Source organism: Protopterus annectens, chromosome 8.part0 (genome assembly GCF_019279795.1).
Source record: "Protopterus annectens isolate FY-2018-M chromosome 8.part0, PAN1.0, whole genome shotgun sequence".
Lineage (NCBI taxonomy): Eukaryota > Metazoa > Chordata > Ceratodontiformes > Protopteridae > Protopterus > Protopterus annectens.
Window position 1 is genome coordinate 1565782901 of NC_056741.1, and position 24726 is coordinate 1565807626.

A 24726-nucleotide genomic window follows, 5' to 3' on the forward strand; every position below is an offset into this window, starting at 1 on the left:
CGATTACAGTCCACAAATTTTGATATGGCTTCTGTAAGCCATCCAACAGCAGATCTTCAGAAAAAATGTAAAGATAAAGACAGAGACAGACCGCACAGGACCAAACCTTCCGATGAAGCTACTGCCAAGCTGGTCGTCAGTCCTCCAGAATTCAGTGAGGTGCTTTTACAGCCCCTAATGCTCGCTTCAGTTAATTCACAGGCCACTACTGAGACCCTTTTGGAGTCCGGAATGCCGCAAAACTCTTCTTCTTCTAAGGATCCTGTGGTCATCTCTATCTTGGATGGGTCCAGAGCTGCTGTGCAGTCACCAGCTTCTGAGGAAGTCCTTCGCAACACCGAATCCAGACATAAACCGACGCCTTCTTTCACGGCTACCATTCTTTCTAAAACAACCGAGTTCCTTAGGCCCAGGGGTCAAACCACCCCAAGAAACCGACTACCAGCCATTCTCTGGCGCTTCCTCCCTTGCCTCAGTCACAAGTGCTTAAAATGCCAGAGGAACGTATCATGCTGATTAGGGGAAGCCAAGACACTCCCTCAAAAAGAAAAAGAGGTTTGTCTCCAGTAGTTTTGCCTGAACAAGAGTCAAATGAATCCAATGCATCTGACTATGAAGACATGCAGCCCCTCTCTACATATGAGGATTCTGATGCAGAGGAATCTATTCCTTCAGCCTCTCCCCCAAAGGATTTTTCCTTTGGGAAAACCTTGCATACTTTAAGGGAGCATTTTAAATGGGAGAGTCAAGACTACCCACAGTCTAAAAAGAGACTCAGAGAGTACCTGGACCTTCCACACCATAGGCCCTTAGCCATTCCCTCAGTCCTAGATGTGGTGGATGATGTTTTCCTTGAATCCAGCTTGACTGCAGACGCCCTCCCTCCTGCTCCCAGAAAACCAGACAGGTACTACAGAGTCCCTGACTCACACAAATATCTTTTTAAAAACCCAACAGAGGACCCTGAGGTCATTACTCAAGGCCCAAAAGGGGTTAAAGCTACTTCAGCTAAGAATCCCACCCCCTCAGACAGGAATTCCAGTGCACTGGACAGATGGGGGACAAAAAAAGTATACACCTCAGCTACTCGTGCTATCAGGGCACTAAATTGTCAGTTCCATATGCTTAAATATCAGCAACATACCTTGGAACTCCTTAAACAACAATTTTCCTTCTTTCTTGCATGGGCTGAATCTAAAGATTTACAGGAGTTCTGCTGGTCAAGTAACTAAACACAGTTTGCACTGTGGTTTTGACGCCCTAGAAGCTTCTTGCAGGTCAGCAGTCACTGGATTTGTCATTATAAGACATGCATGGCTTAAGGAACAACCCCTGCCAGACCACATCAAATCAAAGTTGTTGGATGCACCCTTGCACAAAGATAACTTATTTGGTACTAAAGCAGAAGAGGTGTTAAAAAAATGGAAGAAAAAGCAAAATCTATGCATACTGTTAAAGATTTCTTACAGGTACAGCCCCTAGGTTCAGCAGGCATTTTCCTTTGAAGCACTGGTCCTTTCCTGCACCTAGTAAACAGGGCCAGCCTAGGCCCCGTGGAAACAGACCTCCAAGACAGCAGTCCCAGGAGTTGCAGAGATCTAAGCAGTGGACTGCCTTCACTTCAAAACCAGGGAGTTCTAAGCAACCCCTTATGGTAAGAAGTCACAATGACTCACCCCCTCCAATCTCGCCTCTGCCCACCATCACATACCCCTAGGAGGAAAGCTCTCCTTTCTCTCAAGGACCTGGGCCACCATTACCAAGGACCAATGGGTTCTGAACAATGTGTCTCAGGGGTACTAATTCTCCTTCCACACCCTTCCAACCCCAGAAGGGTTCCCAGATCTACCACCGAATCAGTGGGCAGAGGCTCAAAAGCCAATCCATGCCCTGCTCTCCTTGGAGCAGTAGAACACATTCCTGCAGAGCGGCATGGCCAGGGCTTCTACTCCAGACTTTTTCTGGTACCCAGAAAAGAGGGCACCTGGGGCCCCATCCTCGATCTATCCATTCTAAACACCTTCCTGGTGATCCCAAATTACCCTCCAGCAGCTGCTACCCATACTCTCCAAGGATGCTTGGCTAGCCAGCCTGGACCTAAAAGAGGCCTACCTCCACATTCCCATCAGGGAGTCCTGCAGAAAATATCTTTGCTTCAGGGCATGATCTCAACACTTTCAGTTCTCTGCGCCTCCCTTTGGCTTGTCTACTGCTTCCAGAGTTTTCACAAAATGCCTGGCTCCAGCCATTGCTTTTTGCAGACAAAGAAATATTCAAATTTACCCCTACTTAGACGACTGCCTTATTCAGGCAGACAGCCAGCAAAAGCTGCTCAAAGACTTGGCCTTTGTAAAGGACCTACTAACCTCCTTAGGGTACACAATCAATGAAAAGAAATCCAAACAGGTACCCACCAAAAGGATAATCTTCCTGGGAGCAAGTCTATACCCAGCATCCCAGATGGCATGCCTAACACCAGAGAAACAAAGTTTCCCATCAGCTTATTTCTCTCAACTGGCCACCAAGCCCCAGCTTTCTGCAAGGGAAATCCTGCAAGCCCTGGGGTTCATGGTATCTTGCATACTCTTTATTCCATATGCCAGATTGCTTATGAGGAAACTTCAGTGCTACCTAAAGAGTGTTTGGTGTCAACACTCTTAAGATCTGGGAACTCTTTTACCTATTATTCCTTGCCTGAGGAAGGAATTTCTTTGGTGGACAAAAGCCTGCTTCCACAACAAGGGACTGCCCTTCTCCCCACACCCCACTGCACAGACCCTCACCACAGATGCATCAGACTACGCTTAGCATGCACACTTGGACGGTAGGTGCATACAGGGCCAATGGAACCCACAGCAACTCCCCCTGCACATCAATCAAAAAGAGATGAGGGCTGTGCAGCAGGCCTTGATAGCTTTCAAGCCCCTTCTCTCTTCAGGGGTTCTCCTGATCAAAACAGACAACACCATAGTGATGTGGTACATCAAGAAGCAGATTGAGGATTCACTCCTACCCGCTGTGCAGGCTGGCCATGACTCTTTGGTTCTTCCATGCAATTACACCTGTTAGCATAATCCTGCCAAGCTCTCTCAACTCCCTGGCAGACCAATTAAGCAGAAAATTTTTGGACCCGCATGAGTGGCAGCTCAACAGAAACACCTTCTTACTAATAACTCAGAAATGGGGAACCCCGGAGATCGACCTTTTTGTCTCTGCAGTCTTGCAGGGCATGCTAGCCAGCCCCTAGCTTCCTTGACTGCCTCCACCCATTTCCTCAGCTTTGGGAACCTACCCAAATGTGATAACTGCAACAGTGAAACACAAAGAACATAGTAAAGTTGTGTACACTTACCATAAATGTAGATGTTCGAGTGCCTTCACTGTTGCAGTCTTGGTTTCCCTCCCTCCATCCCCCTTTCTCGTTTTATTACCTTTCTTCCTTGTTGTTCTCCTTTCCTTACAAGGGACAAATTGGTATTTGTTTTCCACTGGTGGGTTCTAACACCAGAGCCTGGCCTCCTATTTTGGGGGCTCCTGACCGGTTAGGGCAAGAAAAACTGATTTAATGGCATCGGCTGCCTTCCTTTATACCGCTGATGACCTGATGTCAGTCCTCAAGCGACAGCAACCAACTCAGAAATACTAAGTCTCTGATATTCAGGCCGGCCGAGGGCTACCCTGGCAGGGATAACCCAAATGTGATGACTGCAACAGTGAAACACAAAGAACATAGTACAGTTGTGTACACTTACCATAAATGTAGATGTTCGAGTGCCTTCACTGTTGCAGTCTTGGTTTCCCTCCCTCCATCCCCCTTTCTCTTTTTATTACCTTTCTTCCTTGTTGTTCTCCTTTCCTTACAATGGACATATTGGTATTTATTTTCCACTGGTGGGATTCTGCCACCAGAGCCTGGCCTCCTATTTTGGGGGCTCCTGACCGGTTAGGGCAAGAAAAACTGATGTAATTGCACTGGCTGCCTTACTTTATACCACTGACGACTTGACGTCAGTCTTCAAATGACAGCAACCCGATGCAGAAATACTAAGACTCTGATCTTCAGGCCAGCCAAGGGCTACCCTTGCAGGGATAACCCAAATGTGATGACTGCAACAGTGAAGACACTCAGACATCTACATTTATGGTAAGTGTACACAACTGTACTTTTTGCGGCCACTCAATCACTCCAAAACTGTAAGTTAGGACAGGAAGAGTAAATTGGTTTATAGCTTGGATTTTATTCCTAGATGTCAAGGCTACTGTTTTTGTATTGATTAGTTTTGCTTTCTCCTTTGCATAGATATTATACCTTATTAATTCTCTATTTCTTTTCCATGTCCATATTTCTTCTTCAGATCTCCTGATCTTCCTGCTTCTCCTTATTTTGGGGACTTATTCCACCATGCTGTGATGTAACCTGTGTTAGACCTTCTACATCAAATCCTTCACTTTACAGGCACTCCATGACTTCAACTTCTATTTTTTTAACTTCTACTTTACTAATATTCTTTTCTACATTCCCTTTTTGTGATATCATTTTTTTATTGTGAAATTTTCCATATCTAGATGCCTTTTCCTGTATTTCTCTTCAAATATCTTTGGGGCGGCCTTCTTTATGTTGGTTAATTTGGCTTTCGCCTTTGCATAACTATTGCACCATATCAAACCTGTCTTTTTTTCCCATGTCCGTATTTCTATTTTATACTTTTCAAAAGTATCTAGGTTTTGTTGTTTATGTTTTCGCTCCTTGTCAGATGCTTTTTTTTTTTCAAACAGATCAACGTTTCTTGGTCTATATACTTTTTTTCAGAAATCTGTTGTATTAATGACCACAAATTTTTATTTGAAGCTTCTGACAGTTTTTCTTGTAGAAGTATTTTTCTTTTTTTCTAATTTCTCTCTTAATCTTTTTGTATATCTTGTGTCTGGAAGTTCTGAGCTTTTTGCATAATAGTAACAATACACAATTTCTTTCTTATCCTCAGTAATCCACTCTATCGTCTTTATGGCTCTTCTTTGGCTTATCAGTTTTTGTGATTTTTGTGTACTGCTACTTCCTTCTACAACAGGGGGCTATCCACCCCCTGGGCTTGGCCTGACCCTATTGTAGGAATGTTTCCGTACTTTGAGGATTCTGCACTGTCCTTTTTCCAGCCTTGGTACCAGTGTGCCTACCAGGATTGGGCACTTTTTTATCCTGGGTCTTGGGTACCCCAACTATCTTTTTTAATTTTTTACCTACTTCTGTCCATGATATATGCTATATAAATACAGTCTAATTATCAGTGTTGCCTTGGTGAGATTTTGTAAAAAAACAGGGTCTACCTCGTGAAGGTACTCACCAAGACTTGAGGATGAATTCAGTTTCAGCACTACTACTCTCCTTTGTTTGCTGACTTTTCATCTCTACTTTCTGATGAGAAGGAGTCTGTTAGCCCTGATCCTCCTTTTGTGCTTTGGGGACACCATTGCTAGGAAGATGGAATACTTTAAGTGGGATTCTTCTCAAGTGTGTAATATTCAGAGAAGATAATATGAGTTGCATTAGGTAGATACTGCTAAACCATCAGAATTTCCTCCTGTGTTGGCTGTATTGTTGGATACTTTCATTGCTGCTTCCAGGCCTCCTGATTCTCAGCCTCCTGCTCCTAAGAAACCTGATAGGTTCTATATGGTTCCTGAAGATTGTCAGTTTTTTTATTTAAATGTCCTTCTGCTGCTCCTGCTGTGGTGTCAGTATCTTCTGACAAACATTCTAAGCTTTTGTCCTCTTTAAAACATTTGCCTTCTGATAAGGATAATAGGGCAATGGAGAGGATTTGTAAGAAAGTTTACACTTCTTCTACTTTAGCCTTTAGGTCTGTTAATTACCAGACCGGCATGAGCTGGTATGTTCTGCTCTTGATTGCTCAGGGTTGTCAGGTTATTTCTGACCTCCCTGACTCTGAAGGCAAATCCTCAACCTTATCTATTGTAGGTTTTGCTTCTCAAGTGGCTCTCCACTGTATTAAGCGTAGTTATGATGATGCTGATGCCTCTTCCAGAGCTGCAGCTTTTGGGTCTGTCCTCAGGCATTATTCTTGACCTCGTCTCCAGTCTGTTCTTCAGGACATTAAGGCCAAGTTGTCGGATGTTCCTTTGGATAATAAAAATCTTTTTGGGACTGCTGCTGCTGATCTGTTTGTCTCAAGAGAAAAGCAAGCTCTTCTCTTACAGGACCTTAAACATATTTCTCTTTTTCTTATCCCTACGTTCCAGGGACTTGCTGGATTTGTTTGCAGGCAACCCCACCAGGCCTTCAAGGGCTGGAAGGGTGGTAGGCAGGCTGCCTCTGTTAAAGCTTCTCAGATTTCTCTGCCCCAGAAGCCTCCTTTGCCTGATAATCCTGCTCCTCTTTGACAATTAACCCCCCCTCCCAGACCAGGTTGTTTTCTTCCTTGGGCTTTCCCTCTGTCTTCCAAATTGGTGTCTCATCACATCAGACTCTGAGTCTGTCAGGGTTACTTCATGGTATGGAAGTCTCTCCTTCCCTTTTCAGGGATTTCTCATCCTCCTCTAGAGCAACTTCTTTATTTCCTGGAGGTTGTTGGGTCCCTGGTGAACCAAGAAACCATTACACCTGCCCCCCCCTTCCCAAGTGGAAAAGGGTTTTTATTTCAGGATGTTCCTGGATCCTCAAAAGGAAGGCATTTGAAGACTTATTCTGGATCTCTCCCTGCTCAAAAACTATCAGAAGGTCCCTTCTTTTTGGATGGTTACTGTTCAAACCCTGCTTCCTCTTTTACTACCTCAGGCTTTTCTGGTGTCTTTGGATCTGAAAGATGCTTACCTTCATTTCCCTATTCACCCTCTCTTCAGTAAGTTTTTACGTTTCTATGTGTCTTCCTTTCATTTTCAGTTCTCTGATTTGCCCTTTGGCTTGTGTACTGTCCCAAAGGTATTCAGAAAATGCCTAGCTGCTGTGATTGTTTTTTGCAGGCTCCAAGGCTTTCAGATTTTTCCTTATCTAGATGACCTGTTGCTTCAGCTGCCTTCTTCCAGTTGCCTGATATAGTATCTGGAGTTTACCATCTCTCTTCTTTGAAGTCTGAGGTTCACTATCAATTTCTAAATGTCCATTCTATCTCCCTCTTAGGATCATGTGAATCTGAGATGCAGGATTCAGACAGTGCCGATGCCGGCCTCTTTTCCACCTTCAGAAATTTTGTCATGGAGTGCCTTCTTTTGGTCTCTTCTTCCTCTGACTGCCTTGCCAGCCAGGGAGTTTCTTTGGGTCCTGGGATTCATGGCCTGTTCTATTCAAATGCTTCCTCTTGCCAGACTACATATGGAGAAGCTTCAGCGGTACTTCAAGTCAGTTTGGCAGCAGCATTGTCATCCTCTGATTTCAGTGTACCTCTCCTTCTCTGTCTAAAGAAGGAATTCGAATGGTGGACTCAACAGTTTGCTCTCAAACCAAGCCTGCCCTTTCATCCTCCATTCCCTTCTCAAGAACTATTCACCGATGCCTCAGAAATGGGGTGGGGGCTGCTTTTGGTCATCTGAAATTTGAGGGTCTCTAGCCTCCCCATTAGAAGTCAGACCATATCAACATCAAAGATTTGAGAGCTCTGATTCTGATCCTTCAAGCTTTTCACCCCATGTTGTATCCAGGCCCTTTGAAGGTGTACAGAGACAAAACTACCGTGATGTCAATTGTCAATGAGCAGGGAGGCACAAAATCTTACCTCCTATGTTGGATGAGTCTTCAGGGTTGGTAGGTTATCAGCTAACTCTTTATGGAGTATACATTCCTTCAGAGCACAGTCTACTGGCAGACTCTCTTATCAGGTCCAAAACACAGGCTCATGAATGGATGCTTCACAGAGATGTGTTTGTGGACATTGTGCATCGGTGGGTATTCCTCAGATCTTCTTGCCTCCCCTTGCAATAGGCAGCTTCCTCTCTTCTTTTCTATTCCAGAATACCATGCCATATGGCGTGGAATGTGGACATCCTTTCTTTTCCTTGGAAGAGGGTGTTTCTTTACATTATCCCTCATCTTTCTCTGCTTCCAGGAGTGAAGATTTATCTAGACTCCCCAAAAATCTTGCTAGTGACTCCCTTTTGTCCATGACAGCACTGGTTCCTTATCTTAATGCATCTGGCCAGGGGCAATCACCAGAAGTTACCTCTCCAGTTGGATCTCGTCACACAAGACAAGGGGTTTCTCATCCAACATAATTTATCCTTGTAATCAGAACCCTTTTTCAACAGGGATCCCCTCTGGACCTCTCTAATTTATGTGAATTGCGCCATTCTGGGCATCATTTTCTTCTGTGAAGGCTCATTTAAATGCCATTTCATCTTGTCTGCTCTTGAATCCTCCTTTGGCTTCTCATTTTGAGGTCAAACAATTTTTTTGAGGTGTCCTGCGTATTAGGACTCCAAGGAAACCTATTCCTCCTCCTTGGGACCTTAATTTTGTTTTGGAAAAATTAACTCAGGCTGCTTTTGCACCCGCAGATTCTCTTTCTTTGCGTCATTGTACCTGGAAGACTGTTTTGTTGTTGGCTCTTACTTGTGCTTACAAGGTTTCTGAGCTCCAGGCCGTTATGGCCATTACTCCTTATTTGATTTTTTTCAGAGGAACAGGGTGTCAAACTAATCCTTTTTTTATGCCCAAGGTAGTAAATTAGTTGTCCTTGAATCAGTTAGCACAGTTCCTTTCCTTTTTCCCTTCTCAGTCTGCTAGAGAGAGGGTCCTGCATACCTTAGATTTCCACAGACAGCTCAGGTACTATTTGGATACAACTAAGGCCATTCATAAGTTTAATTAACTTTTTGTTTCTTTTCATCCCAGGACATTACGTTTGACTGTTTGTAAGCAAACCATCTCCTCCTAGATATCTAAAGCCATTTCCTTTTATTATATTTTTTATGGCAAATTTCTGCCTACTTCTGTTGGAACTCATTCCACTAGGTTGTTGCCTCTTCAAGGGGATGGACCCCAATTTCTTCCTCGAAGCTGCTACTTGGTCTTCAATGCATACCTTTACTAAGCATTATAAGTAGGATATGGTTTCTAGTACCGTTGCAGGATGCTCTTCGTGTTTCACTGTTGCAGTAATTACATTTGGGTAATCTGCTTGCAGGTTGCCCTCAGTTGGCCTGATTAACAAAGTCTTGGGTCCTGCATTGGTTGCTGTCCCGTCTTCCATGACATCAGGTCATCGAGGGTTTAAAACATGCAGCTGACATCATTACATTAGTATTTCTTGCCGTGCGGTGCCCGAAGCAGAAGCAGTTCTCAAGTGCTGGTCGGCCGACTTCTGAAATTTTCATTTTCGAGTTTCAGAACCGAAGTCTTCAACTTAAAGCTAAGTACCCTGTTGGGGAAACTTTTTCTTGCTCCTTACTGATGTCAGTAAAAGTTAATAATTGCATTACTTGTGGAAAGCAAATACCTCATAAAGATTTTCATTCATACTGTATTCCTTGCCTAGGCCCTGACCATGATGTACCTTGCTGTCGGTTTTGTTCTTTATTTAAGCAGCGCACTATCCGTTGTCGGTATATTTTTGCCTCTAAATATTTTGGTTCTTGGTTTAATTATCCAGAAATGTCTTCGGTTAGCCATCCGACTACCAGGATTCCAATAAAACACAAAGATAAAGACAGAGACAGGCCTCTGAGGTCCAAAACTGCTGATGACGCTTCTCCTAAGCCAGTCGCCAGTTCGCCGGTACTCAGTGAGGTGCTTTCGCAGCCCCTGATACCCACTACTTCTTATTCGCAGACCTCTACTGAAACCCATTCGGAGTTCAGTATGCCTCGAGATACTTCAACTGTGGAACCCGCGGATGTCTCTACCTTGGATGGGTCCGGAGCTGCTGTGCAGGCACCAGCTTCTGAGGGTGTATTCAGGCCTACAGACTTGCATATTAAATTGACACCTCCTTCATTACTACGGCCTAAATCTCGATTCATGTCTAAAAAAACGACACCCAGGCCACATGCTCAGGCCCCTATGCCTAAAAAACAAATGATTAAAATGGCTGAAGATCTAATAACTCTAATCAGGAGTAGTCACCCCCCCCCCCCACCTCTAAGAGGCCTAGGGCTGAGCTTGATTATGAATCTTCTGATCAGGATACTGTTTCTTCTGACTCGTCTGATGACCTGGATTTGTCCATACCTACTTATGAGGATTCTGATGCAGAGGATTCTATTCCCTCTGCTTCCCCTCCTGAGGATTTTTATTTTGGGGAAACTACATACTTTAAGGAAGCGTTTCCACTGAGAAAGCCAGGAATTTTCTGATTCAAGAAAGAGGCTTAGGGATTTCCTTCTTCTACCTCAGCATAGGGCTTTGGCTATACCTCCTGTACTAGACATTGTTGATTATGTGTTCTCGGAATCCAGTTTGGCCCCTGATTCCCTGCCTCCTGCTCCTAGTAAACCTGGCAGATACTACAGGCTTCCTGAGTCCCACAAGTTCCTTTGCAAAAATCCTGTTGCAGATCCAGAGACTATTTCTCAGGGGCCCAAGGGCATTAAGGCTTCTACTGCTAAAAATCCTACCCCTTCTGATAGAGACTCTAGGGCGCTGGATAGATGGGGTAAAAAGGTTTATACTTCTGCAACCTTGGCAATCAGAGCTTTAAACTGCCAATTTCATATGTTAAAATATCAACAACATATTATTGGACTGCTTAAACAGAAAATTATGTTGATTCATGACTGTGCGGAAAATAAAGATTTACAGGACTTAATGCATTTTGTTGAACAAGTTGGAAAACATACTTTGCAATGTGTTTTTGATTCTTTAGATGCCTCTTGCAGGGCTGCTGTTACTGGGTCTGTGCTTAGAAGGCATGCTTGGCTTAAGGAGCAATCTTTGCCTGATCATGTTAAAGCTAAATTGTTGGATACTCCTTTAAATCAGGACCGCCTATTTGGCAACAAGGCTGAAGAAGTTCTTAAAAAGATGGAAGATAAAGCTAAATCTATGCAAACTTTTAAAGATTTTTTACAAGTGCAATCTCCGAGATTTAGTAGGCACTGGCCTACTAAGAACTGGTCCTTTCCAGTCCCTTCCAGGTCCTCTCAAGTCAAACCCAGACACAGCAAAAACCCCAGGTTTCAGTCCCAGGGAACTTTCAGAACTAAGCAGTGGGGGGCCTCCACTTCCAAATTTGGAGATAACAAGACACCCCCCTATGGTAAACAGTCTTAATGACTTCATTTTAAAATTCCCAAGCACTTATCTTTTGACTGCTCCTTTGGGGGCAAAAGATTGCTCTTCATGCAAAGAACTCGGAACTCATAACCCTGGACAAATGGGTTTTAAATATAGTGTCCCGGGGATACAGATTTCATTTCCACACATTACCAACACCAAATGGGTGGCCAGACCTGCCCCCAAATTAGTGGGCAGAGGCTCAAAAACAAGTACTGTCCCTCTTAAGTATGGGGGCTATACAACTGGGGCCAGAAGAGGAAAAGGGACAAGGTTTCTACTCCAGACTTTTCCTGTTACCCAGAAAAGACAAATCATGGCGTCCAATCCTGGACCTGTCTGCTCTAAACACCTTTCTGGAGATTCCAAAATTCCAGATGTTGACTCTTCACCAATTACTTCCTATGCTAGGCAAAGATGCCTGATTGGCAACACTAGATTTAAAAGAAGCATACCTGCACATCCCAATCAGGGAATCTTGCAGAAGATACCTGCCCTTCAAAGTAGGCTACATGCATTATCAGTTCTCTGCACTGCCCTTTGGCTTCTCTACTGTACCCAGGGTATTCACAAAGTGCCTGGCTCCAGTTATTGCATTTTGCAGACAAAGAATTATTCAAATATACCTATACCTGGACGATTGTCTAATTCAGGCAGAAAACCAGGGCATACTTTTAAATCATCTGGCATTTGTAAAAAGGGTTCTAACTTGTCTGGGGTACACCATAACCAAAATAAATCACAACTGGTACCCTGTCAACAAATTACATTCCTGGAGCAAGCTTGAATACAACTGCCCAGATGGCTTACCTCATGCCAGAAAAGCAAATTCATTTAGTAACCTACTTCAAATAAGTGGCCACAAAAACCCTGCTATCTGCAAGACAAATACTGCAAGCCTTGGGGTTCATGGCCTCCTGTATTCTTCTAATTTCATATGCAAGACTGCATATGAGGAAACTACAGTGGTATCTAAAAAGTCTATGGAGTCAACATTCTCACAGCCTGGAAACAATGATTACTATCATACCTTGCCTATGCCTGGAGTTCTTCTGGTGTGCATAGGCCTGCCACTAAAACAAGGGACTACCATTCACACTACCCCATGCTGCCCAAGCACTAACTACAGATGCATCAGACTAAGCATGGGGGGGGGCTCACTTGGCAGGGAAGTGCATTCAGGGCAAATGGAACCCAAATCAAATGCACCTAAATATCAATCAAAAAGAAATATTAGCTGTACAGAATGCTCTGACAGCCTTCAAGGACTACATTCTTTCAGGGCAACTAATGGTAAAGACGGACAACACCACGGTTATGTGGTACATAAGCAAGCAGGGAGGTACACATTCCTACCCCCTCTGCAGACTAGCCATAGCATTGTGGAACACAGCCTTGAGCTACCAAGTGCACATACAAGCTCAATTTCTGCCAGGAAAATTGAAAACACTGGCAGACGGACTAAGCAGAAACCTAATGGACCCACATGAGTGGAAACTGGAACCAAGGATTTTCAACATGTTGACAAGCGAATGGGGGAGCCCAGACACAGATCTATTTGCCTCCCCCCAGAACTACCAGTTGGACAAGTTTTGCACAAGGAATCCCCACAAACAAGTCTGGAAAGTGGATGCCCTGTCCTTCAGCTGGAAAAACATATCAGTCTACGCCTTCCCCCTGCCTCTACTCTCCAAAGTTCTACTAAAAGTCAGACAGGACAAACCAAGGATGATCTTGATTGCTCCAGACTGGCCAACACTGGTACCCCCTCCTACGCAGTGTGTCACAGTTATCTTCATGGCACCTGCCTCAGACTCCGTCCCTGCTGTCTCAGCAGGAGAACCAAATTCTGCACCCTCAGCTTCCAACATTGAACCTTGCAGCCTGGCTAATCACTTAAATTGACCCCTTTCATCCCTCAGCAAACCTGTGATGGATGTCATCTTAGAGGCAAGGAGACCTAGTACTAGAAAATCTTATGCTGAAAAATGGAAAAGATTCTGTGCCTGGAACCATTCTAAAGGGATAAGCACAGCGGCACCCAATTTACCTCAGATTTTGCAGTACTTAACTGAGATGCTTCACAAGGGCCTGTCCTTTTCTTCCATTAAAATCCGTGCCTCAGCCATTTCAGCTCATTATAACACAGAATATCCCCTCTTCTCTCATCCTCTGCTCAAGCAGTACCTCAGAGGGGCCAAAACTTGATACCACCCAGGAGAGCTCCAACTCCTGCCTGGGACCTTAACTTTGTATTGGAGAAACTCACTCTACCTCCTTTCGAGCCAGCTGCTACTGCAGACTTAAAATTTCTTTCTTGGAAAACAGCTTTCCTTTTAGCAATCACTTCAGCTAGAAGGATATCTGAATTACAGGCTCTTATGGCAGTGGAGCCTTTCATCGTCTTTCATGCGGACAGGGTGTCACTCAGGACCAATCCATCCTTCATGCCCAAGGTGGTATCCAGTGTGGCTCTTAATCAGTCCATTCATTTGCCAACCTTCTTTCCCGGTCCACAGAACAAAGGGGAACGGATTCTGCATTCCTTGGATGTGCACAGACAACTTAGTTTCTATTTGGACAGGACTAAACCTCAAAGAAAATCGGAACAACTGCTGGTAGCATTTGCTGCAGTGGCAGAGGGGAAGGCTATTTCAAAACAAACCATTTCTAAATGGATAAACCATTGCATTCATTTCTGCTATAAGAACCATGGAAAACCTATCCCCCAGGGGATCAGATCGCACTCCACCAGGGCTACATCTACTTCTGCAGCCTTTCTCAGAGGTGTTCCTACCAGGGACATCATAGAAGCTGCTACTTGGAGTTCTGTGCATACTTTCACCAAGCATTATCATTCGCTAATTTTCTCTAAATCCAGGGCTGGCTTTGCCACTGCTGTCTTGCAGAGCCTTTTTGCTGGCCCTAAGGCTATATAAACTCCTCCTCCCAGCCATAGCTTTGAGAATCTACCCAAATGTAATGACTGCAACAGTGAAACATGAAGAACATAGTACAGTTGTGTATACTTACCATAAATGTAGATGTTTGAGTGTATTCACTGTTGCAGTCCTGGCTACCCTCCCTCCAGCCCCCTAACTTCTTCTGGCTATACCTCTACTTTCCTTTACTATGCTTAAAAGCCTTTTTAGTGTATTTGCTTTTTGTTGGAGGAATACCTTTGTGTTTTTATGTTTATTTGCTCCCCATTGGGGGGCACCTGACATCTGTGACAAGAAAAACTGATGTAATGACGTCGGCTTCATGTTTTATACCCCTGAGGACCTGACGTCATGGAAGAAGGGACAGCAACTGATGCAGGACCCAAGACTTTGTTAATCAGACCGACTGAGGGCAACTGCAAGCAGATTACCCAAATGTAATGACTGCAACAGTGAATACACTTGAACATCTACATTTATGGTAAGTGTACACAACTGTAGTTTTTGCTGAAAACATTTTCACTACCCCTTATCCCAAGTGTTCTTTCCATCTAGCTGCTTCAATATACAAGAAGTAAAACAACCCACTACCTAAAGAACTTGCACAGCTGAAGTTCACTTGCTGTTGCAAAAGTTCCCAAGGAAAGAATACACTGAGTTAAATCTATTGAAACAACCCACTACCTAAAGAACTTGCACAGCTGAAGTTCACTTGCAGTTGCAAAAGTTCACAAGGAAAAAATACACTGAGTTAAATCTATGTAAGAGAAATTCAGAGATTCAGACTAATAATTTAATTTGTTAAGTCATGCACTTGTGTGTTCTGTTTGCAGTGTTGAATCTGCTGTGACTCAGGTCAAGATTTTGGAGTTCAATCAACCTTGTCTTTGTATCCAGGAACATTCTACCTCACTGATTGTTTATGGTGGTAAACCATCTGTGGGGTTTCGTCCCACTCAGTTTGCTCCGCTCACTCCGCTCCCCTGCTTTTCCCCCATATCCCACCCTCCCCCAGCACCTCTACTCATATCCCAAACAAACTACTCCCCCTAATTTCTCTGATCCAATTATATACAACTCAACCTTGTCCACACCCACATTTCATTCACACCTTACCTACTTTTATTTAACCAAACTTATCTGCTTCTCCTTCCATCCATCAGCTTGAATTCTCGTCCCCCCTACTATAATTCTTTGCATCTTACTCTATTTTACCATCACAAAACTATCACCGCCTCATACTGTCTTACATTAACTCCAGGCTTACCACCTTCTTTTCTGTTATACACATAAACTAACATTGCTCCATAATTGTATTACTGACCAGTCACATCTCCCCCACCCCTCCTTATCACAAACCACCGGGCAAAACACCTAACCACATTGTCAAAGCCCACCCTGAAGTGAAAACATTTCCAACCTTACCTTCAGCTGCACACATATCACAAGATAACAATCTCTTGTTTATACCTGCTATTACATTCTAACACATAAATGCCACTTTTACTATTTTTAAACCCACTGTCACAGTTGACATTCTCCTCCTAACCTGCCTAGCTTCTTTACTGTTAATTCTCAAGCTCGCTACAGCTATTTCATCGCTTATCCCCCACACATCAATACTCATCAATAACCTCCTCCAACCATCACCCCAGTAAACCACACATCTTCTCACATATCTCCTCTCAGCTTTTCCCCTATACACTCCCATATTATTCAAGCCACAAATTGGCCTCCTCACCTACAAAACCACGCTTGACACCAATATTATCACCTAGGAATAAAAAGCACTTCCCATGGTACTCCTTCCTCATTACCTACCTACTCAAATGTGGAGACATACATCCTAACCCTAGGCCACCCTCTAATCCTAACCAAAAGAGTAACCCCAAAAATTTAAACATACTTACACTGAACCTTAGAAGTATATGTAATAAAATAGCCCCAATTACATGCCTGTATTGATTAAAATAAACCTGACATAATAGCCCTTACAGAAAAATGGCTACACCCTGGTGTAAAAGACTCAGAAATAATACCTCCAAACTTTGCAATAACCAGAAGAGTTAGATCTAAAAAGGGGGGGCAGGGATAGCCCTTCTATATTCCTTTACGCTCAGCATCACACCCTACACCAGTAATATACCCACCTTTTTCAATGCTGAGGTACTAATCTCTTTTTTGAAACTCAACATATCAAAAGGAATTTGCATAAGGGTAATATATATCCCACCAGGTAACAATATACCTATATTGAAAAATATTTTATGTGGGATATCCGAAACAATAAACCTCAAAACAATATAGACTGGCAAACCATAGCTTCCAACTCCCTCCACAAATAGTTTAAATCTGTATGTTTTTTTCTCAGTTCATCAATACTCCAACAAGATACAGCAAAGACCTCACCTGCCAAACAACCCTAGAATGGATCCTAGTATCCCACCCTGCCAATTACCCCTCTTCTGGTACACTGTCTGGCTCCCTCAGCAATCATCTGCCAGCTTATTCCCTTAGAACAAACTCCCAACAACTAAGAGTACACACTGTAAAATCAGTTAGGAGCTCAACTAATTTTTTTCAGCATAAATTCAACCATCTCCTACATGAAATAGACTGAACAGCCCTTAAACAACTACCCCTAATGATGCTGTACTGTACTCTAATAATACCTTCCTTCACATACTTACTATCTTAGCTCCCATTTGTATGAAAAGAATCTAAAAGAACTCAGCTCCATGGCTCTCTAAGGAATGTAAACACCTGATGAAACAAAGGGACCTAGCCTGGATAACCGGGAAACAGAACAAAAATTAACAAAATCATGTTACTTTCAAAACACTACGTAACAAAGTGACAAAACTAATCAAAATAGATAAGAAGTCATAGTATTCCCAGCTTCAACTCCAACATAAAATGAACCCTAATAAATTTTGGCACTCCATATCTTCTCTACTTAACTCTGGAACAAATAGAGACCACACCCTATTACCTGATACCCCTCCATCACAAATTCCCGAAAACGTTAACAAGCACTTCATAAAATCAGTATCAGACCTACTTAATAACACTCCTAATGCTGGAACCCCCCCACCCTTCAACCTATTCAGACACCAACCCCAAACCATCAACTACTTCTAACCCTGTCCAATAATAACCCTCCTAATCAACAAAATGTCATACAAACCCCATTCTCACTTCAGCCCATACCTACTGACACAATTAAGAAACTGCTACATAAACTAAAACCCTGCTCTACCTCAACTAATAATCTTCCACCACATTACCTCAAACTGGCTGCTAATTCAATCACCTACCCAATCAGTATCCTTATAAAGAGGTCTTTGTCTGAATCAGAGGTACCTATCATATGGAAACAATCTCACATCACCCCCATCCACAAAGGAGGCAACTCCTTTGATCTATCCAATTTCTGTCCTATATCCATCTTTTGTCACCCATGTCCAACATTCTCGAGAGGGGTATTCATCAGCAGGTAATGTAAATTCTATTGCAAAACAATCTTTTAACCAAAATCCAACATGGCTACCGACCTAGCCACAGCACAGTTACAGCCCTATTATCTTTTACAGACACTGTAAACAAGGCCAGAGATGCAGGATGCTACACAGTCTCAGTATTCCTTGATCACTCCAAGGCCTTTGACACAGTGTCTCATCTCTTACTATTAAACACACTGTCTAACTTAGGCTTCTCACATAACACAGTAAAATGGTTTCAGAGCTACCTCAAGGATCGTAAACACGCAGTGAAATGGTCCAATGAACTATCAATCTTTCTCCACAACCCTACTGGAGCCCCTCAAGGCTCCATCATAGGTTCCCTACTCTTCATCATTTTCACAAACAACCTTCACACTGCCTCTCACCCTGAGACCCTCATTCAGTACATTGATGATTCCACCATAATCTGTACTACTTAATCACTACCAGAACTACTTTCAAAAACTCAGCAGTCCTTTACTGAAGTCAAATCCTGGCTAAGAAATGCCCAACTCTTTCTTAATCCAAAGAAGACAAAACTAGTACTCTTTCATCCCAAGAACACCTCCCATGTCACTGATCATTTTAACATCCTTGCATCTGACATCACGGTCATAGAAATAGTGCAGGAAACCAAACTTCTATTAGTTATCATTGACAAACTTTCATTCAACCCCCATGTACAGCAAAATGTAAAGAAAACTCATCAAAAGCTGGGAAACTAACATTTCTTTACTGCAGCAACCAAAACTACTCTTGCAAAAACATTTTTACTCCCCTCCCTTCTTTATGGTGCCCCTGTCCTAACTAACTTACAAACTTCTACTATAAGCAAGATGGAGCAGTGCTACAACAAAGTTGCTAAGCTTGCCACAAACTCTAAATATCACACACACCACTCTAAATTATTCCTAGAACTAAACTGGCTTGAACTCCCCAACCAGTTTGCCTTTATTCAGCTATCCACATTGCACAATCTTATTTCCAAGCCTACTGCCTGCCCTGCACTACCTAGTCTAGTCACACCTTACACACCAAATTGATTCCTATGATCAGAAGACAAAAATCTCTTAGCTATCTCAAAACCCACAAGAAAACCAGGTCACTCTCTGTACTCATACTCTTTCTCTATACTTTGGAATTCACTACCTCTAGCTACCAGGTCTGTGCCTGACCTAACCCAGTTCAAAGCCTCTTTAAAAAATCATCTCAAAAAGACATGGCTCTGCTCCTGCATAAAGCCTGCCTGATGCTCAGAACTTCCTCTTCTTCCACACTAGCCTCATCCTCCTCTTTTATCACATTTCAGTCATTCACAGTCTGCAATATCCTAAGGCTCTTCTAACTCCTCCTCTGCTTCTATACCATATCCTTAAGCTACTGCTCAAGCTGTATTGCTTCTGTCCTTTTTAAGTCTCTCGCTATCTTTCTTCTTTCTGTATCAGTAACTTTCTGGTTACGAGTTTCCCAACTGAAACTAACATTTTATTTATTTATTTATTTGTTTGTTTGTTTAGTTATTTATTTATTTGTCATGTACTATAGCAGTCAGTGTCACACATAGCACTACCTACATACTATTTTTTTAACTCTACATCATGTATAGTGAGAGTGACTATTATTGTGTATAATGTTTTTAACCCTATAGAATTGTCTAGATGTGTAGTATATATATTGTAACATTGTGTAGCATAGTTTGTTCTTTCAACTTATTTTGTATAGTATTTCTAATGTGATTTGTTCTGTATCGGATTTTCCTGTATTATTTATTGTACTGTATGTGGAGCTTTTCTCCCCAGGCCTCTGCTGAAAATGGGTTCTGTGGACCCAGTCAGACCACCACTGTAAACAAATGTCAAATAAATAAATAAAATAAATAAGTAAATGGGTTTGTTGAGGTCTTTTCTCAACCTTAAACCTCCCATTCTGTTTCTTGAGCTTTTTCACACTTCCCTTTTGTGTAGAATACTGCAACAGTGGTATAGAAGGACATAGTACAGTTCTGTAAAATCTTACCATAAGAGTATTTTCACTGTTGTAGTATTTGCTCTCTTCCTCCAACCCTCTCTTGCTTGTTCTGGTTTTTGTTTTAGATTCCCTACTGGCTGAAGGTTTCCCCTTTTTCTTCTGCATTTTTTTCCTTCTGGAAGTGCATGAACTCATTTGTCCTATGGAGACTTTTCTGTTCTGGGCCAATTCAGTTCTTGGTAGTTGCATCCATACATTCTTTTTATGCCCTACATTTTGTACAGGGAACATAAGTGTGAGGTACTTTGCATACAAGATCATGAGGTTTTTTTGTATACTGAGCGAAAATTGGGCTGCCATGGGTGGGAGAGCCCTTCTGTTTAGAATACTACAACAGTGAAGAGAAGGACATCTACTGTTATGGTAGGATTTTACACAGCTATACTATTTCATATGAGATCATGCATTTTTGCAATTCAAATGCAACAACATTTGATGTTCATCATTTCATCACTGCTGTAGTACTCTTAGTTATATGGGTTATTCCCTGCTAAGGATGTAGCAGCTGGCAGCTTCCAAATCTTAAGGGCAACTTCCACATGCCAAAACTGTTAATCCACATGAGTAAATTTAAAGGAAAGAAAAGGGTTTGGGCACCAAGCCCATCAGAGCTTTCCTGCCACCAAAGAGTACTCCTTATGCATGTTTCGAGGATTGATAGTCTGCTTATGACTTATTTTTTTAATGAAAGTTAACTTTTTTTCTGTGAAATTATTAATTTATGGAAAAAGTATTCTTATTGAATGTTATGTGACTTTTAGTACACTTTTAACAGGAGCATTATTTTTTCCTTTTTATGGAAAAAATTGTTAAAACTAACTTTTAAACTATGTTTTTCTTGGCAAACTTTGTTTTTTATTACTTTCAGGGGCTGAGGTAAGTGTTTAAAGTGTTTTTCACTGTGTTTTGGGTAGTAAAAATATATATTTTTTAATTCTTGCTCATTTCGCTGACCACTGTTACTAGGCTTCTTTGCACTTCAGGTACCTTTTTGGCTTCACTTTTGAACATTCTTCGGGTTCCTAATTTTTTTCTTCTTCTTCCAGCTATAAAAGGAAAACGATTTCTAAACGGCTTTTGCCACTTTAAGCTGGCTTCTTAATTACTTCACCCACAGATGAGTTACTCTGTTGTGACCATTTCTAGTTCCACAGGCCTTTCATCTTTTCCTTGTCTCCCTGTGTTGTAGTCCATGCTCCCAACATGGACTGGGGGTTAGACACATCCTCTGTGGCTGCTGGAGTGCCCTTGGCTGTCAAGGAGAACCACTGTTGCTGTTCTTGGAAGAAGGAACAGGGGATACCTCTCTGCCTAGCCAGGCTGGAATGTTTAAACATAGGAAAGTTTTGTCAAAAGTAGGTCTACATATTCAGAATTTCCTGTGAAAAAGAACCAAAAAGTTAGACATATGTTTTTACCTGTCTGAATTGCTTTTGACTGGAATAATTTATTGTGCTTAGTTCAGGCTTTTAACCCTTCCAATTATGCTGTTTCTGGTAAAAGAAAAAGTGTTCTTTACTGTCTGAAAATATTCAAAAAATTAAACAACAAAAGTAATTCTGTTTTTTCTTTCTCTCTTGTCAGGTTTCTGATTCTTATTCTGAGGAGAATGTTATTTCTGGCAGTCAGTTGTAAGGATTTTCTTTTTCTAAAACCATATCCTGAATGAATCAATTGTTTCAATGAGAACATAATTATCTTCCAGTGTTATTAAAGCAATATTATGATTTATTACAACTATAATTTCCTGAACCTACAAAAAGTCTTCCTGTTTTTCCAGCATTGGATGACATATTCATTACAGCGTATAACTTGCTTGATAACCAGCCTTCGACCCCTAAGAAAGCAGATAGATTGTATATAGAGTCTCACTTTTGTAGGTTTTCATTTGCTAACCCCCAAGTCCACCCCTACAGTCATTCTCTGGTAAATCCTGCTGCTAAACATCTGGGAAATGCTAATCCCTTCCCCTTTGATAAGAATGGGAAAACCATTAAATATGCAGGAAAAATGTGTATTCTTTAACAGTTGTTTTTTAGAATTCTTAATTGTCAAGCTCACATGTTAAAGTTTATGCTTTCATCTTTTGAAAATATAAGGAACAATGTTAAGTTGTCTATCTCGCCTTCATTCTTGCTGGATGGGTTCGGAGCCGATCCTCGGCTCCGACTCGGCCAATACTAAAGCTCGAGAGCTAATTCCACCGGCTCGAGGCTCCCCCATATCCCACAATGCTAGGCGGTAACTCCTCAGATCTCGTTTGCCGCTTAGCTGACGAGGTGCTTTTTCCAACCAGCTCTGCAGGTTAGTTACTTTTATAAAAGTTTTACTAAAGTTAGACCCCCTTTAAGTTAGTTTTTTTCAGTAGTATTTAGTTAGTTACTTAGTCTTTTACCACTCCCTTACAAATTCCTTCCCTTTTTCTAAAAAAATTTCCAAGGGTTCTTCCCATAGGCCTTAGGCCCCTTCCCACCCCTCCTAGTAGTTGGAGTGAGTGTGTTTTCTAGGGAATTTTTTGTTAAATTTTTTGCTAAATTTAAATTTAAATTTAGTGTAATCTGTGTGTTTGTGTGTGTGATTGCACTACTTTTATATCTTTAGATATGTCTAAAGAATCGAAGGTCTCAGGCTTTAAGAAGTGTGACTCGTGCTGTCAGAAGATGTCTCTGACAGACAGTCACACTTCTTGTGTGTATTGCCTGGGACCTTTACACCTGCAGGACTCTTGTGCTGCCTGTCACGGTTTCAGCCCTAGAGTCCTGCAGGAACGTTAAAATAAATTAATCTTAAGAGGCTTGTTGAAGCCTGAGGGTCCACCGACACAGTCTATGTCGGGGAAACCTTCTAAGTCCTCCAGGCAGTCGGCTCCAGTGTCCGAGCCGTCCTCCGGAGGTTCAAAGCCCGTTCATACGGTTCAACCATCAGCTCCGGCCAGAGCCGATGAGTCTAGACCTACCACACACACTGTGTCCTTGGCTCCGGCTGGAGCCGAGACAGATAAGTCGAAGTCGGTTCCGATACTCTTGTCGGAACCGACTACTAGAAAGAGGTCCAGGTCTCCTTCTATTGGCTCCGTTCATTTGGCTCCAGCCTCACCGCTCTTGTCTGAATGGAGCCATAGGTCACACTCCTCTAGGTCCTCCAGAATTTCGGATCATGATTTGCAGAGGGTGGTGAGTAGACTTCTTAAGTCCGAGGCACTGGCCCAGATGTTACACAGCCCGACTCAACAGTCGATGGCTACTCCTGTTCCATTAGACATTCCTCCTCCGACTCTATTGAGTTCGGAGCCGGTGCTGCTCGGAGCCGAGACTGTGGGAGCGTCGGAACCGATACCTTTCCTTTCGGCTCCGTCGTCTGCTCCGATCTCCTCCTTGGAGGGATCTCGGCGCCGGACTTCCCTCGTTGGCTCCGAGGGGGCGAGTGGCATCGGACCCTTGTCCAACCCCGCTCTCCCTCTCGGTGCTTCGGCGCTGGTTAGTTCGGCTCCGACATCGGCTACGGAGCCATCCTTGTCGGTGCCGGGGGAGGTTTTCAGCTCTTCGGAGTGGAGACCTCTGGCCCTGCCTGATAGGGGTGCCTTTGAGGTCATGCGGAGTGTGTTAGAACCTGGTTCTACTCCACAGTCGGCTCCATCAGCTCCTCCCTCTACAGTGCCTGCGGTGATTTCTTCTCACCCCCTTGCTTCGGACTGTAGAGAATCTGCGCATCAAGTATCCCCAGTGGGAATTTCCTCCTCTTCCGAGGCCTCTCCTGATCTTGCAGAAGAACCCCCTAGGAAGAGACAGTGCAAGAGGAAGCACATTGACTCCCCTGAGTCTGTCACCTCTGACACTGATTTGGAAGATTCTGAGGGTTCCCCTCATTCCCCCTCTGAAGATGTCTCCTTTGCAGACATACTAGAAATCCTGAAGCAGAGGGGGAATTGGCCAGCCCTTAACCCTTCAGAGGACGAATCAGTGTACCTTGAGGCATTTGGTTCTCGACCTTCCACCTCCTGGGTGTCCCCTCCCTTTGACCCACTCATGGAAGTGGTGGCGAGGAAGGCTTGGACGGCTCCTGACTCGGTGGAACCCACCCCTAGGAGGCCGGCCAAATTTATCACTGCCCCCAAAGACAAGGAGTTTTTGTCCAAAGGTGTCTCTGTGGATGATATGGTGGTGGCTGCTGCCACCAAGAAGGAGTTAGCGGATCCTTCGGTACCTGTTCATCCTCCTAATAAGGAATCTAGGACCATGGACAGGTACGGTAAGCGGATGTTTTCATCAGCGACCTTTACCATGCGTTCGCTGAATTACCTGTGTCATTTCACTCGTCTCCAGAGGGACTTGCTCAAGGATATGAGTGAAGTGTTGAAGGACACATCAGCTGTGGGTTTTCAAAATAGGATGAACTCCCAGCTGGCTACCCTTAATTCAGTAGTTAACTCCTCCATGCGCCTAATTTTGTACGCGGCTGATGGAGCGAGCAGAGCCGCAGGTACAGGGGTGGCTTTACGCCGCCATGCCTGGATGCGGCTATGTAGCTTTGCGGACCCTTTCAAGGCATCCTTCACTAACTCCCCCTTTGACGGATCATCTCTCTTTGGTCCACAAGTGAAGGATACTCTGACAAGGTGCGAGGTAGAAGGTAAGACTCTTTCTGCCGTCAGAGTCCGTTTTTCTACCCCTTCTAGGCCTTACCCCAAAGGTCAGAAGGGGGGAAGATGTGGTTCCGCAAACAACCACAGGGAGTCTTACCGGACGCACAGAGTCATTTCCTCTAGAGGCAGAGGGGGAACAATAATAGACGCCGTCCTAGAGGCAGAGGGGGCCCGCAGAATCAGGGTAGTCGAGAAACCTTCTCTGACAAACCCTTTCAGCAACCCTGAGGGGTTGCCCGACTGTCCACCTTCGGAGGCAGTCAGGGGAAGATTATCTCTGTACCCAAAAGCCTGGCTTTCCCTTACTCAAGACAAGTGGCTACAGTCTATCATATCCGAAGGCTACAGAATCCCTTTCATTCGCATCCCAGAACAGTCCGGAAAATCCCT